The sequence below is a fragment of the Vanessa tameamea genome, chromosome 10 (genome assembly GCF_037043105.1).
Source record: "Vanessa tameamea isolate UH-Manoa-2023 chromosome 10, ilVanTame1 primary haplotype, whole genome shotgun sequence".
NCBI lineage: Eukaryota > Metazoa > Arthropoda > Insecta > Lepidoptera > Nymphalidae > Vanessa > Vanessa tameamea.
The window spans coordinates 5,689,273-5,703,587 of record NC_087318.1 but is presented as its reverse complement, the minus strand read 5'-3'; the positions used below and the strand labels follow the sequence as shown (position 1 = coordinate 5,703,587).

General features: G+C 29.6%; 2 protein-coding genes across 3 annotated transcripts in view; one reads left to right on the top strand and one right to left on the bottom strand.

Annotated features, from left to right (window-relative positions):
- The window catches only part of LOC113391540 (sodium/hydrogen exchanger 9B2-like), a 416,017-nt gene extending 409,249 nt beyond the window's left edge, over positions 1-6,768 (top strand). Inside the window, exon 12 of the mRNA XM_064215971.1 lies at positions 6,757-6,768. The gene's annotated coding sequence lies outside the window, so the exon portion shown is untranslated. The remainder of the gene's footprint in view (positions 1-6,756) is intronic.
- Positions 1-14,315, bottom strand: part of LOC113392727 (CUGBP Elav-like family member 2) — a 387,219-nt gene that overhangs the window by 349,201 nt on the left and 23,703 nt on the right. The window contains exon 2 of one of the 2 annotated variants that reach the window (XM_064215969.1): positions 7,096-7,129. The exons of the other annotated variant lie outside the window; for it this stretch is intronic. The gene's annotated coding sequence lies outside the window, so the exon portion shown is untranslated. The remainder of the gene's footprint in view (positions 1-7,095; positions 7,130-14,315) is intronic. 2 annotated transcript variants of the gene reach the window in all.

The following is a 14,315-nucleotide window of genomic DNA, read 5'->3' as shown; positions in this document are numbered from 1 at the left end:
AGCATTTAGGCCTCAAATTCAGCTACGTCTGTGCGTCCCAATTAGTAGAATTGTTTCGTTAGTAATTAACCTGTGAAGATAGCTCTCTGTATAATGGACTTCTCCGATTCAACATCTAATCTGCAAGAACTAAATTGCATGTACGAGATATAAACACATTGTATTTCATGTATATATCAGTGTGTATTTCAATTTCCGTAATAACATAAAAATAATAACATTAACATGAGATTTATTAAAAAAAAAAAAAAAAAATTTATGCCAAGAAAATTAAATTACACACATACTATATGTTTATATATAGCCTTTTTCATGAGATAGCTAATAATGTAGTCTGTTTCTGGCAAACTCTATGATGACAGTGACGTGTACTTGTGTAGGGGATTATTATTACTATGATAATTTTAATATATTATCTCAATTGAAACTGGTGGTCTGAAATCTGGGTAAACAATACTGAATTTCGTACTAGCAACACTGAATTTGTATTGATGATATGCATCCCATACTCATTGGATCTTGAAAAACTAAAACCTGTATGAGGTAGTAAAAATGTATCCCCTGTTCTATGAATCTGTGTATATGTAGATAACTCTAAACCCCTCAACGGGCGAAAACGTTTACTTGCTTTGGAACGTTAAAGAGCTTTACATTTTATTATTGAACTGTAATACATTTTATTAATTAATTAGTTCAGTGAAACGAATGACACATAAGCAAACAAAAAAATTAAAATGAATACTGAAAAATATTTAATAAAGGCGTACGTAGATATAATTAATTACAGGATTTTGAGCAAATATAAGTGCATTCTTTATTCACACATTGTCATAACATAATATCTGACAAAAATGCATTGAGATCGGACAAAAGACCTTACGCTTCTGCGTTTACGAATTTTTGGTTGTGGTTCTAAGGCAGTGTTACTTCAAAATTTAGGCTACTAAGAATTTCTGACATACAAATCAAAAATTTTTATGGGCGTGGACCAAAATTCTTTCATATCATAAAACTTGACTATTTAAAAATACTTACTTATGGAAATTTATTTATTACAGTGACCTACATTTATATTGTAAACATAAAATGGTTCTTTAAATACGTCTAAGTACGTGAATAAGTAAGGAATTGCTGTAATAGGATAACCCGTTAAGAAACTGGTCACGGCTTTGTTTTCAAGCATCGTTTGTAGTTTCAATATAGTACTACTAAATTTTTGCCTCTAAAACAGTGTTATTCTTTTGGAAAAGTGCAAATACTTTTTCGTACGTAATAAATATTTGAGATTATTCAGATCCAAGCTTGTCTCCTCAATAGTCTACATTATTTTATATTTCTTATATAATAATATTATATGATGAAACCTACTCCAGAACGCAGTCCATCTTCTAGAAAGTTTAATGTAATTTAAGAGTTTTGAATAATAACAATGGCAAATTGCGAATGGTGGGGTATCCCAAAATGTATGTAGGAAACGCAATTGACTTATTTTTTGTTATTTATGAAAGCGATTTAATTTAATTTTCCTTTGGCTCACATGTTTCCAGCATAAAACAAACTTATTTTATCTAAATAAAATATTTAAATACAAATGTGCACTAGACTTCAAATAGTAATATTGGGAATGATTATTTGCCCCGAGAAACACAGGATTCCCTAGCGGCATGTCGCAGAATTAACTTATGATAGATAAAAATAAATTTCAGACAAATATTTTTATTTTCAATATTTTATAACAAAATTAAGTTAAGATTAAATATTTTCTATTGGTGACTCCATAATTTAAGTTACAATCCAAAATTAGATTTATTAATATATCAAATAGTATACATTTACATGTTCTACCTAGCTCATTACGTTTTACGAACTTTCTAGAATATTTTAGCGTACATGTATGATAAAATAATAACGTAAAAGATTGAAAAACAAAACCTTACTTTAAAAGGAATTATAAGCTTATGAATACAAAATTATAATCCATCGATCATTCAAATTTTAAAAATGATTCGACAATTTTAAAAGCTTGTTTTTTTCAACGAAATCCGTACTTTCGTCTTACTTTTCTGACTATCTTATTTTATGTATTTTAACAAGCTTAACGATTAAGGATGGATCATCCATTTTAATAAAAAAAAACTTTTACAATGTTTTTTTTTTAATGTTTTACGAGTTAGATCATTTTAATGAAAATAATCATTTATTTTATATTTCATTATATCAATTTTAAATATCGAAATAAGATCGGTGAAGTTGTTACAGAATTCAATAAAAAACTTCGTCACAATATAACATCCCCGCTTCGGGCGCTACGCAACTGTCAAGATACATCGTATAAGTGGAAAGGATTTGAAGGAACGTGAACCATGTACCGATTTATTTGGAAGTGCTCCAAAAGATTAAGGGGAAATAATCTTAGCTCGTATGCGGATACGTCTAAGTTTAAAGATGTCAGCGGAATTATTTATATAAAGAACGTTTTTTTATGCTTCGTGTTGGTAAATACATAATATGTAAATATATACATTCTTTTGCATCATTTGTAACCTTTGATATCATAAACACTTAGCGACTCTACAAATATCTCAAGAAGGAATTAAAATTGTTGGTATAGATATAGAAACTGTTCACAAAAGATCAATCCAAACATTAAAAAAAAAGTAAAAGTAAAAAACAAACAAGTTAATAATGATGATTAATTGGTGTAAAATAATTTCCATAAAAACATTATAAAGCTTTTTCGAATTGAAATTCACGTTTCGTAATTAAACTTTTTTTTAAAGAACTTTTAAATATTTTTAAACTTTAGGTAAGTTTCAATTCCAAAAACAAAAGATAAATCATCCCTACGTTTGTTTATCACTAAAATCATTTTAATTCGCATTATCTGTGTACGTTATTCATAGTGTACCTACGCAATTTTTACTTTTACAAAAAAAATGCTAGTAGCCAATAAAAAACTCTTTTAAATAAAGGGATAAAACTATACTTTATGTTAACCTAAGATATATTTATTAGAGCAAATAAATAAGAGTTTTATGATATAGTAATATCCTCCATAATCCTTGATTATTTATAAGTCATGTTTTGTTTTATTCAAGGTCGTTTGGCAAGATATTTCTTGTATTTTTATATATAAAATATTGATAAGCCGACTGGCAAATGGACAACCCGGTGATAAGTGGTTACCACTACCCGTAGACATTGGCACCGAAAAAATAATATTTTTTTTACATCACTAATGCGCCTTCGACCGTAGGAAAAAGAGCGTTATGGCCTCTGTGCCGATTAGCTGTAGTATAATGTAGTTTAGTGTGTGCTCTTTGCCTGTAGAATATGTGATGAGCGAGTGGTATCTACCCAAAAGGTTTTACACAATGCCGTACCTCCAAATAAGTATTCAAATAAAGAAAAATATTTTCTAAAAGAAAAACAATAATAACCATTACAGAAATAAAGCATGTGATGATATATTTATCATAAATCACAGGCACATGTGGTATAAGCCCGTAAGCGGCTTAAAAAATGAATCAAATTTTCATATTTATGGGAAGATTTCGATAAAATTTCTTTCATACGGTCAAAAAACAAAAGAGTTTCAACATCCTGATCCATGGGTTTTCTTAAGACCGTCGGAACAGAGAATTATTTGAAAGGTGCATTTGCTTCGTGATTGCTAACTTGATACTGAATATTTGTTTTCTAATGACATTTTATCATTAAATTTTCTAACCTTTACGATACAGTGACAATTTTCAAAATAATTTTAAGGACATTATATGCCAGATTATTAGATTTTTTGTATATTTTTTAAGGTTTTATATGATCCATACTATGAAGCATACAAACAAAAAATCGATTGTTATGTTAGAATAATTATGTTTCGATTGCCTTTATATCACCCAAATTATAAAATAATTTAGAAGGCACTAAATGGAGTTTTACCGTTGGACTTAGCTTAATAAACCTATTAATTAGTAAACCTACATAATAACACGTCGAATTAATATTTTATTTGAGACTACAAATTTATAAATAATTTTATTTATACTATATATTACTGTTGCATACTGCTTAAAAATATAGAACAGTCAAATAAAGAAGAAATATTTGTATTTATCATTTAAAATTGGAATTCAGTTACCTGCGTGTAGTAGCGATGCCACTTTTATAATATTCTTTTTGTTCATTGTTAAGCTCTATACAAATAGTATTTTCGTTAAGCCCTCGCTAATATTATAAGACGAAAAACTTCTTACATTTGTTGGAGTTTAAAAGAAATACGACTAAAACTTTTCCCCACCGGCAAGAGTTTATCGACTTTATACGATCATTGAACGTAATTCAATGCCTATTCGTACCTACTTGCAATTCTTAAGAAAATGCTTTTAATAGTAGCGTACGACGGTAGTTGTGGTATCAAACGGATTTCTCACATAAAATTTTAAGTAACCATTACACTATTTAATAGAGTTTTTAAATTTCCTGTACTTATAGTTAATAAAATACTGTCTACATTTTATTCATTAAAATAGTTTATACTTTAGAGTCTGTGTATCTGTTTATCTTAGTAATATTTTTCATTTGAATGGAATTTACAATTTGTTCATTACAATTTGAGAGAACAAGTTTCTTAAATCAATATAAAATTGTAAATAGTAACTTTTACATTGATTACTCTTTACATTGATATAAATGAAATAGAATTTGGGAGCTAAAATAAATCTCAAAGCGTTTAAATAAAAAAAATCGTTTAAATATTTTACTAATTAGTTATTAATTAATATTGTCTTTTTGATTACATTTCAGCTACAGGGAACAACTGTGGTCAAAAATGAACGAAAAGAATCAGGCGTAGCACCAATAGTGTATTTCTTTACTACAGAAAATATCTTGATAGAAAACGCAATGACCTTTTTACAGCTGGAGATTAAACCTGGAATCTGCACTTCCAGGTTTCTGATTCAACGTATATTAGCTTCCGCATAATTCTCTAGCACAGAGTGATTGAATGACTCATGAGATGATGAGATGAGGTGACATACAGATAGGTTTTTTAAATACCTTATACTATTTATGTAATAATTTATTGTAGTTTCAGATTTATTGTAGTTTAATTTATTGTAGTTTCACTGGAAAAATGTTCGAAGGGGCAAAAACTACCACGAAACACGACCGAAACTTCATGGCAAAAGTATGGTATAATAATGCAACTTATTTAGTTTATAAGAGAGGCCGATCGACAAGTGATCACCATCAGCCATAGACATTGGTGCTGTAAAAAAATGGTGTTAAGATCGTAGATGAGCCACCTAAGTTGGGACATCATATGCTTTGTCCCTTGTCCCTAAAATTACATTTGCTCACTCAGCCTTCTAACTTAAACACAACAATATCAAGTATTGCTATTTGGCAGTAGTACATGTTTTACCTACCCAGAGGGACTTTCACAAAATCCAACGTCAAAGAATAAGTAGTAAATATAAATTAATATTTGATAAAATGACAATTTTGACACGCAAACGCACAAAGATAAATTGAACTTCAAATAAACACGTGTAGACTCACACATCATACATACATCTGGATGTACATATTTTATCTATGATGTCTATATTTTCCTCTTAGACTACCACACTAACATAAATATCAGCTGTACAACTAATAAAACGTAATACAACACTAATATCTTACCAAAGACTTCAATCGCAACTCAAGCAATCTATTCAACTTCTTCGATTTCCTCTTGTAAAGTTTACTTTTAAGTATTGATTGTCAAGCTCTAGCGAAGTTTTGTGAAACCTGACAAACGCGACGGTATATAGAATTAAACTTTACATATAAACTGAAATTTCGAAATTAAATACGACAAAAGTAATTTGTTTTCAATGTTTCATTACATGAAAGAATAAATAGGTATAGAAAACTTTATATTTTATATGACCTTCCATTTTAATGTCGATTCTAATATATTATATATATATTTTTTTAAGTTAGTTAGTTTTTTAAGTAGAGTTATTTTCAGAATATTAGTTATTATATTAGGGTTAATGTGAAAATAGCTATTAACAGCCAAAGTATCTTTTAATTATAAACAGAACTTGAACAACAATTATGTATTTCATGTTTAAAAAATGACAATCGTCAATATTAATTGTTACCTTAAAAAATCATTTTACTCACTTACGAGGTATAAGGAAGTCATATGAAAAAAGTTTTTGAGAATGATGCGCGATGAAAGTGATCAGTTTATGATGATAATAATTCTCGAGAGATACTAGCTAACTGCGCAGTACGCATTAGTGAACAATCAGATGTGCAATTTCTATTCAATAATCAGATGTGATGAGTGATACTATTGATATCATTATTGATATCATTATCAAAACAGGTTTTTTCAAAGGATATTCTTGCTATACTTATAAGTATTAAAATAAGTATAAGTTATTTATTTGCTTAAATAATATTAGCCAATTAGCACTTACTTTTCGTTTTAACTCAAACACTGGTTAAATTATAAGAAAATAATTAGAATACGTCTGTATTCCCTTTAAAGTAGGCACAATACTTTTTAACCTTCATATTTCAAAATAATATTATCAATATTTTACTGTAAAAGGTGCTATAATGTGATATATATTTATAATTAACTTTGCCTGAGCGTTATGAGTATTAGGACCTATTTAGAAATATGTAAAAATTTAAATACACTGTAAACTTAAATGGGCAAGTATTCATTATCATTTAATAACATTTTAGATTCAATTGAGTATTGAGAGTGTTAGGTAAAACTCTTCCAGCACCACTGTCTATAGCCGAAGGATAAATCAAAACGGGTGGCTCATTTTTCCATCCAATCCGTATTAAAAGATAAAAAATCAAATCACATATAAACAATAAAACAAAATCTACCTACTTACGTGATAATATTCACAAAACAGATCCATTGTTACGTAAAAGTCATACGATTCAACGTTTTTCTTTACTTTGACTCGAGAGTTTTTGAAATAACAATTAACGGATTCAGATAGGAGAAAGATAAGAAAACAGTTCCTTTATACAGCTTTCCAAAGTGGCGATAAAAGTCTTTGTACTCACTTATTTGCGCCAGCTTGCCGACCGTTGAAGAAACCTGAAATGAATAGGAATAATCTTTAATTGGGACAATTGTTGCAAATGTGGTTAGAATTTGAATTGTTTAAACAATTGGCTTCTATGTACTTATGTCTAAAGCTTTAGGATACAACGTGGTACTCTGTTACATACTTAATCCTGATAAATATATATTAGTAATGCTCTTTAGTGCTTTTCATATGCAACCTTTTAAACATCACGGGACCATACCGTAACTATTTCATATGAACGTGGTTTACGCATGGTTTTGTTGTTTGGTTCCATTCATGCAATGCTATGTAGAAATAATATCGATAAACGTAATATTAATATCGATTGAGTATCGAGTAGTGAATAAAATAATATTAATGGTCGATATCGGAAAGTCTCCGCCCTTTCCGTGTTGCACTCGTCGAATGAGTCTATACAAGTCAATACATTACTGTTAAGACGGTTGCCGCGTCAGGCGACTCGGTCACGGCAATTTTTTGTCAATCAATAAGTAAGTAATATGCTTCATGTTGTAAAATGATCTTACTTTTTACTTATTGTGAATATGCAGATATTTTTATATGAGTAAATATATATTTAATAAACATTATTTAAGTTTTATCTTGATTGGTAAATCATTTAGTTACATTATAGAATTTAACTGTTGAATACATTATAATCTTTTTCTAGCGCTTCAGCTCTGTCTGTTTAGTTTATAAGAACATTTTCTAGTCATGCTATATGTAAAACGTATTTTTTTACTTTTACTAATAAAAAATAAATGATATCTAGGCAGCATTTAAATAATATAACGAAATGAAATATTCCTGGAATATTCATTTTATAAGATAAAATAAACAAGCTTTTTGAGATTAGTAAATAAAAAAAATTACCAAAAGTAATAGAACTGCTTTTATAGTTATTTATTTTAATGCATTAAAATAAAGTATCCCTTTTATCTTTTATTTATATTTTCTTAAAATCGTAAAAATATAATAAATAATAAAATTTTAATTCCATAATATTATACAGAATAGTATCATTTTATAATTTATGCTTATTTATAAATGTCAAATGAAGTTCTCACTTCAGTATCTTAAGATGCCACCGGCGTCATCATCCCCTAATCGCTCTCAGGGAAAGTGATGACAGATGCTCCGTAAATCAAATAATGAGCGAACCACAAGGAGGGCATTTTCACCCTTGTTAACGAGAAAAGTTGAACTGATACGTTCGCTTAAAGATTCTATCTTTTTCGGGTGAGGACAGAGAGGTGCGTTTTAAAATTTTTAAATTTTATTATAATATCAACCATAAAAACTATATATAGTTTTATTAACCGTATATTTTAACATAGATGTATACAATTATTATTTTAATTAAATTAAGCTACAGTGTTCGCTACAAGTATCATAAAATAGAGCAAGTAACAAACAGTAAATATGCTGCTCACAAAGGGCATTCTCGTCGTTGACACTTACTTGCAAGTTTCTTGCAAGCGTTAAACATTTTATTATAGCGATTCCTTTGCGTAGAGATGACTTAAGATAAAGAGTTACAATATAAATTATACTTTCGGACAAAATTCGAAAAGTCAATAAAATCGTTACATTAAAAATTTAAGAGCAGTTTATTTTTCCATTTCATTCGAACGTTAAAAATCTATTGGGCGTTTAGTGATGAATTACCGTCGCTGGCGATGTTCCAACTTTGTGCTACGGATGTGTTCGTATGTCACTTCTTAGCATATTGTCCATAACGCATTGGCTAGCTGGGTTCTATAAGAAAATGTAATGATATATCGTCGTACAGTCATAATTGATTTATTATTTGATCGACGATATTATTCTGAGAAACAAAGTTAGATTTAGATCAGTTATTTTTAATAAATCGTTCCAGTTATGAGAGCTATCAATAATAGTTGTGTTTACTACGATACGATAATTGCCTTATTTCATTTATAAGTAAAATAACAGACTATCGATGATGGTGGGCAAGGACTCTTCTCCATTTTTGTTTGATTTCTTGGCACTGTAATAAATAAAAACCATTTCTTACAGCGCCAGTGATCTTAGATATTATGTTTTAATGTGCCTGTTATTACACTGGCTCATTCACCGTCCAAACCGAAATACTGCGATTGCCTTTAGGCGGAGTAATATAATATATAACATGAGTCCATATGTGCTTGCATAAAGCTTTATCACGAGTAAAATAAATAATATAAGTATTAAGAAAAAAACATTATTTTATTTTTATTTTTAAGGTATTGTAATAGGTTTATATCATCTAATTAATAAAATTACAAAATGTTCTGCTAAAATAAAGTTTGATGGAGAGGTCGCATCATACTATTACCAAATTCGTACATAACATACTATTTAAAAAATGTCTAAGGACACATCAAATCGGTACTAATTTCATATATGGTAAAGGTTCTTTACGCTTCCGCTATACCTTTCAATCGGGTTGCCATGAATCGTACCCAATAATTACCGGCCAACGGAAGCGAATTCACATACTTCACTGTTATAAATAAAAAATGAAATATTTTTCATTACACCCCACAGATAACAATACGGTCCAGTTTGTTTAAATTCCCCTATCCTTTCTCAATAATTACTCAACGAACAAAAGGGAATACTTTGCATTTCTGTATTCCGATATAAAAGGATAAGGATGAATACTAACTGTATTATGATGAAATACTCGTAGTTATAATCGATGAACAAAATTAAACTAAATAGTTTCGGCGCATTGACAACATAAGGAATTATTACTATGATTTATTATTTAATTGGGCAGCGGTTATTACTTAGGATACATATAAATATCAACTTATTCGATATTACGAATATTCATTGAGAATTATATTTTATGTATATGAAATGATACCAACGTAAACTATACGCCGAAACGTGTGGCAATTATGGAGGGTTTTTAACGCCTCCGCTTCGCCTATCATTCGGCGCGCCACAAATTGAGCCGTGCACGATGATTGGCGCACGCTAGTGTCAGCAATTCGGCACTCGTTAGAGAACAATCGTGGCTCGAAATTAAAACCCCTCCATTGTTACGGAAACGAGAAAATCATTTTGACATTGACGTTTCGAATTTGTCTGTTCCAACGAAGTGTAATTGATTCTATTAAGTGTAATGTTTCTTGATTATATTATACAAGAATAATATTTCAAAAAAGGAAATATAATACTATGTACGATGAATTAGACTTAGCAACATTTTTAAGATATTTAATAAAATAATTTAAAAAACTTCATACGACTATATGCCGCAGATCATGCATCATGTTCTACAAAAAACTATTGCTCGAATTTAGAATTTTTTAATACTATAACGTTATTGATAAAGGCCGAGAAAGATAAAGAGAGGCTCGAGAGAGAGAGAGAGAGAGAAGAGAAGGAGAGTTATAAAAATAGATTTCATATTTTACACCATTAAAACACACACAATTTTTATTTTATTTATTTTAAAATAAATATAAATTTGAAAGCAAATTGATATGAATTTGCTTTCACACGAGCAAATTATAAAGTGAAATATAAAAAGATCTTAACTTTTTCATATTTTAATACATTATTAGTTTTACGCAGTGATCTAACTTGCTAAGCTATTATTATTAAGTTTTGCATTATACGTTTTTTTTCTGAATTAATTAAAAAAAAAATATATTTGCAATATATGTACATTTTCATTTCATTATTATCATTTTTTATTTTGATTTATGATTTCTCGTAATATTCAAACACTATTTTAAAAGCGTTATTCACCGCAAGAACTAACATTCCTAACAATTTGCTGTTTATTTTTTTTATTTTTTTTATGGCATTGGTAGGCGGACGAGCATATGGGCCACCTGATGGTAAGTGGTCACCACCGCCCATAGATAAAGGCGCTGTAAGAAATATTAACCATATTCCTTACATCACCTATGCGCCACCAACCTTGGGAACTAAGATGTTATGTCCCTTGTGCCTGTGATTACACTGGCTCACTCACCCTTCTAACCGAAACACAACAATACAGTGTACTGTTATTTGGCGGTAGAATATCTGATGAGTGGGTGGTATCTACCCAGACGGGCTTGCACAAAGCCCTACCACCAAGTAAAATTTTTAGTAGTGGTATGAATTACTAGTATCATTACCAGTATAAAGTCTAATCTAATGAAACAAAACTAAATATTTCATCATCATACATTAATGTGATAACACCTAGATAGGCGAATATCTCATTCCCAACTCTTAATCGTATGCTGCGGTTTAACCATTATATTAAACTGCCATGCAATATTAATTCACATTGCCGTGATCCGGCTTCACCGGTGAGTAAGTCAGTATAATTACACGTACAAAGGACATGACAGCTAGTTTGCTTAGTTAGAGGCGCATCGGTTACATTGACAAAATCTATGAAAATTGATGAAACATTTATTAAATGAACAAAAAAAAAAGAAGATTAGTAAAGCTATACATTTTTAACCGGATAGCTAAGCAAACGGGCAAATGGTCCACCTGATGGTAAATGGTTACCGTCCCATGCTGTAAGGAATTTTAACCATTTTTCACATCATCGAAGCGCCACTGATTTTGGGAACTAAGATGTTATGACCCTTGTGCCTGATATTACACTGGCTCACTGGCCCTAAAAACATCTAAAGACTGGTTTGGGCTTGCAGAATAGTCCTGCAACTAAGTGATATGATATTACATCAATATCGGTTTTAAATACTTATTGAATATCGATGTATGTTATATAATTAGATAATATTATTAATTAGCGCTTCATTTTAATTGCAATTTTATTGGGTCTATGAATTTAATATATGCTTCGAATAATATATCTATGACTTCAATCGTTAATAAAATTTAACTTAATTTTAAATATAAAAATTTAATAAAATAAATATCGAAGAAAATATATTTCATATTTTTAAATTATAAAAATTTTTAATCTACAAAGAATTTCATTTTATATTCTAAGAAAAAATGGAATTGTAAAAGTTCAAAGACGTTTTACAGTTTTTTTTTTTATAAACAACACTTATTTTGCATGAAGTTGCAAGGATAAAAGAAACTTCATACTTAGCTACTGGACTTTTAATAAGGCGGGGGGGGGTAGTTTCAACATTTTATACATAATGAAACTTAAGCCATTTTCACTGGGAACATATAAAAATGTTTATTAAGCATATTTCGCCTCATTTTAAACGTCTACAGGTATTTTGATTACAACTAGCGCTCGCACTCAATTCGATTCATAGTTATAAAAATAAAATGTATTCAAACAATACAGTGCGAATTTCACATTACGTGCAATAATTCCAGATATTTGAACACATGATTACACGAATATATTGTAAATGTATTATTACGCATAGTCTGTGTCGTATAGTTGTGTTCTTAATCAAAATATCATTTGTGAGAGATGAGAAATGCACGAGTGCGCTTAACATTATTCGAATAGTTTGAATTAAGTCACACTACAATATTATAAGTAATAATATCCCACAGACGGTGTGAAAATGATATTAGAAATCGTTTACGAGGAGAATCACTTGTTAATATTTATATTGTATAATATCATTAACATTTGCTTGTTGAATTCAATTGATATTTTAATGTTCCAGTTTGGGATAAAAATACCTACATAAAAGATAGTACGTCTATAGATTAGGCTACAAAAGAACACGGTTGAATCAAGAAGTTCGGTTTGTTGAAGTGAGTAATCTTTTGAAGGGCCATCCTGTTGGATCAACTGAAGTCTGTCGCCTTATTTATGAATTTCTAATGGATTTGCAATTGCACGCTATCATGAGACATGATAGCTCATTTTATCTAAAAATATGAAAGTTTTCCACATTCATAACATTTTTGAACATTACACTTATAAAGCAAATTAATAAGGAATATTTTCATTTTGATATTTATATAAGGAATGTTATTGCAATATACGCATTTTAAATTTAGTTATTTTCAGGAAAAAAATAAATAAACGTTGCGCTTCAATTATTCTAGATATATTCAATCGTAAATCATTTAAAACATCAATTTATCGCAGAAACAATCAAATAAATATTACGAAATCAACGAAACAATAAATATTGCGTATAAATTAAGCTTATTACAGATATATTCAAACAAATAATACTCAATTATATGTGAATTAGCAATTATAATTATTAATTAGTAGCAGGGACAAATATTCAAAAATGATTTCGTAAATTCTATTTAGGCAAACAGCATTTACGCTATGTATCGCAATGAAGGTTATTTCAATCTTTCTTTTAGACATGAAAGAGTTTATTAAGCGAATGATGAAATATAATATTTTTTCTGTATTATTGAACCGATAAACATCGTCGTCATAGCAGTGCGAATTGATGAAATATCAGATATATGAACTTCTTGTAAAGAATCTATTCTTATTTAGTCTCTACTGTCTATGTTAATTATTTTTGAAAACTCGGACTTGAACTTTTCGATAACTGACATTTTTGTATACAAAGGAAATTGTTAGGATTGACAGCCTTTTAAATAGCGGAAAACGCTATACCTACAGATGTTGATGATGTTACAGATATGATACAGTTATGCTTAAATAAATACACTTTATGTTGCAATTAAATATACCTAAACTTGAGTTTCATATAAAATGAATAACTGATAGTATAACAATAAGAAAAAGACGACATCCATAGAAAAAATAACTTATTTAAATTTAATTTTCATTAAATAAATTGTATATTTTTATCACCAAGTTCAATATTTTGGTAACCGTAGGCGAAAGCTGGTTCCACAGAGTGGTTGTGCGAGGCAGAAAATGTCTTAAAAATCGCGCTGTTGTGGATTTTCGGACATCTAGGTGTTGCAGATGAAACTTAGAATTTTGACGAGATGTCCGAAAGTGAAATTCAGCAGCCGGGATAATCCAAACAATTCCTCGGAACATTCCCCGTTAGAAATTCCGTAGAAGATGCAGAGTGATCCAACATTTCTACGCAAAGCCAAAGGATCAAGTAAATCGGAAAGGGCTTGATCGTCGATAATTCTAGCTGCTCTACGTTGGATACGGTCAAATGGAAGGAGCTGGTACTGGGGAGCACCCGCCCAGAGGTGAGAGCAGGACTTCATGAGAGGCCGACAACTATGCGGTTGGTTCTTATAATTATTATTATTACTGTTTAATTTTTGATT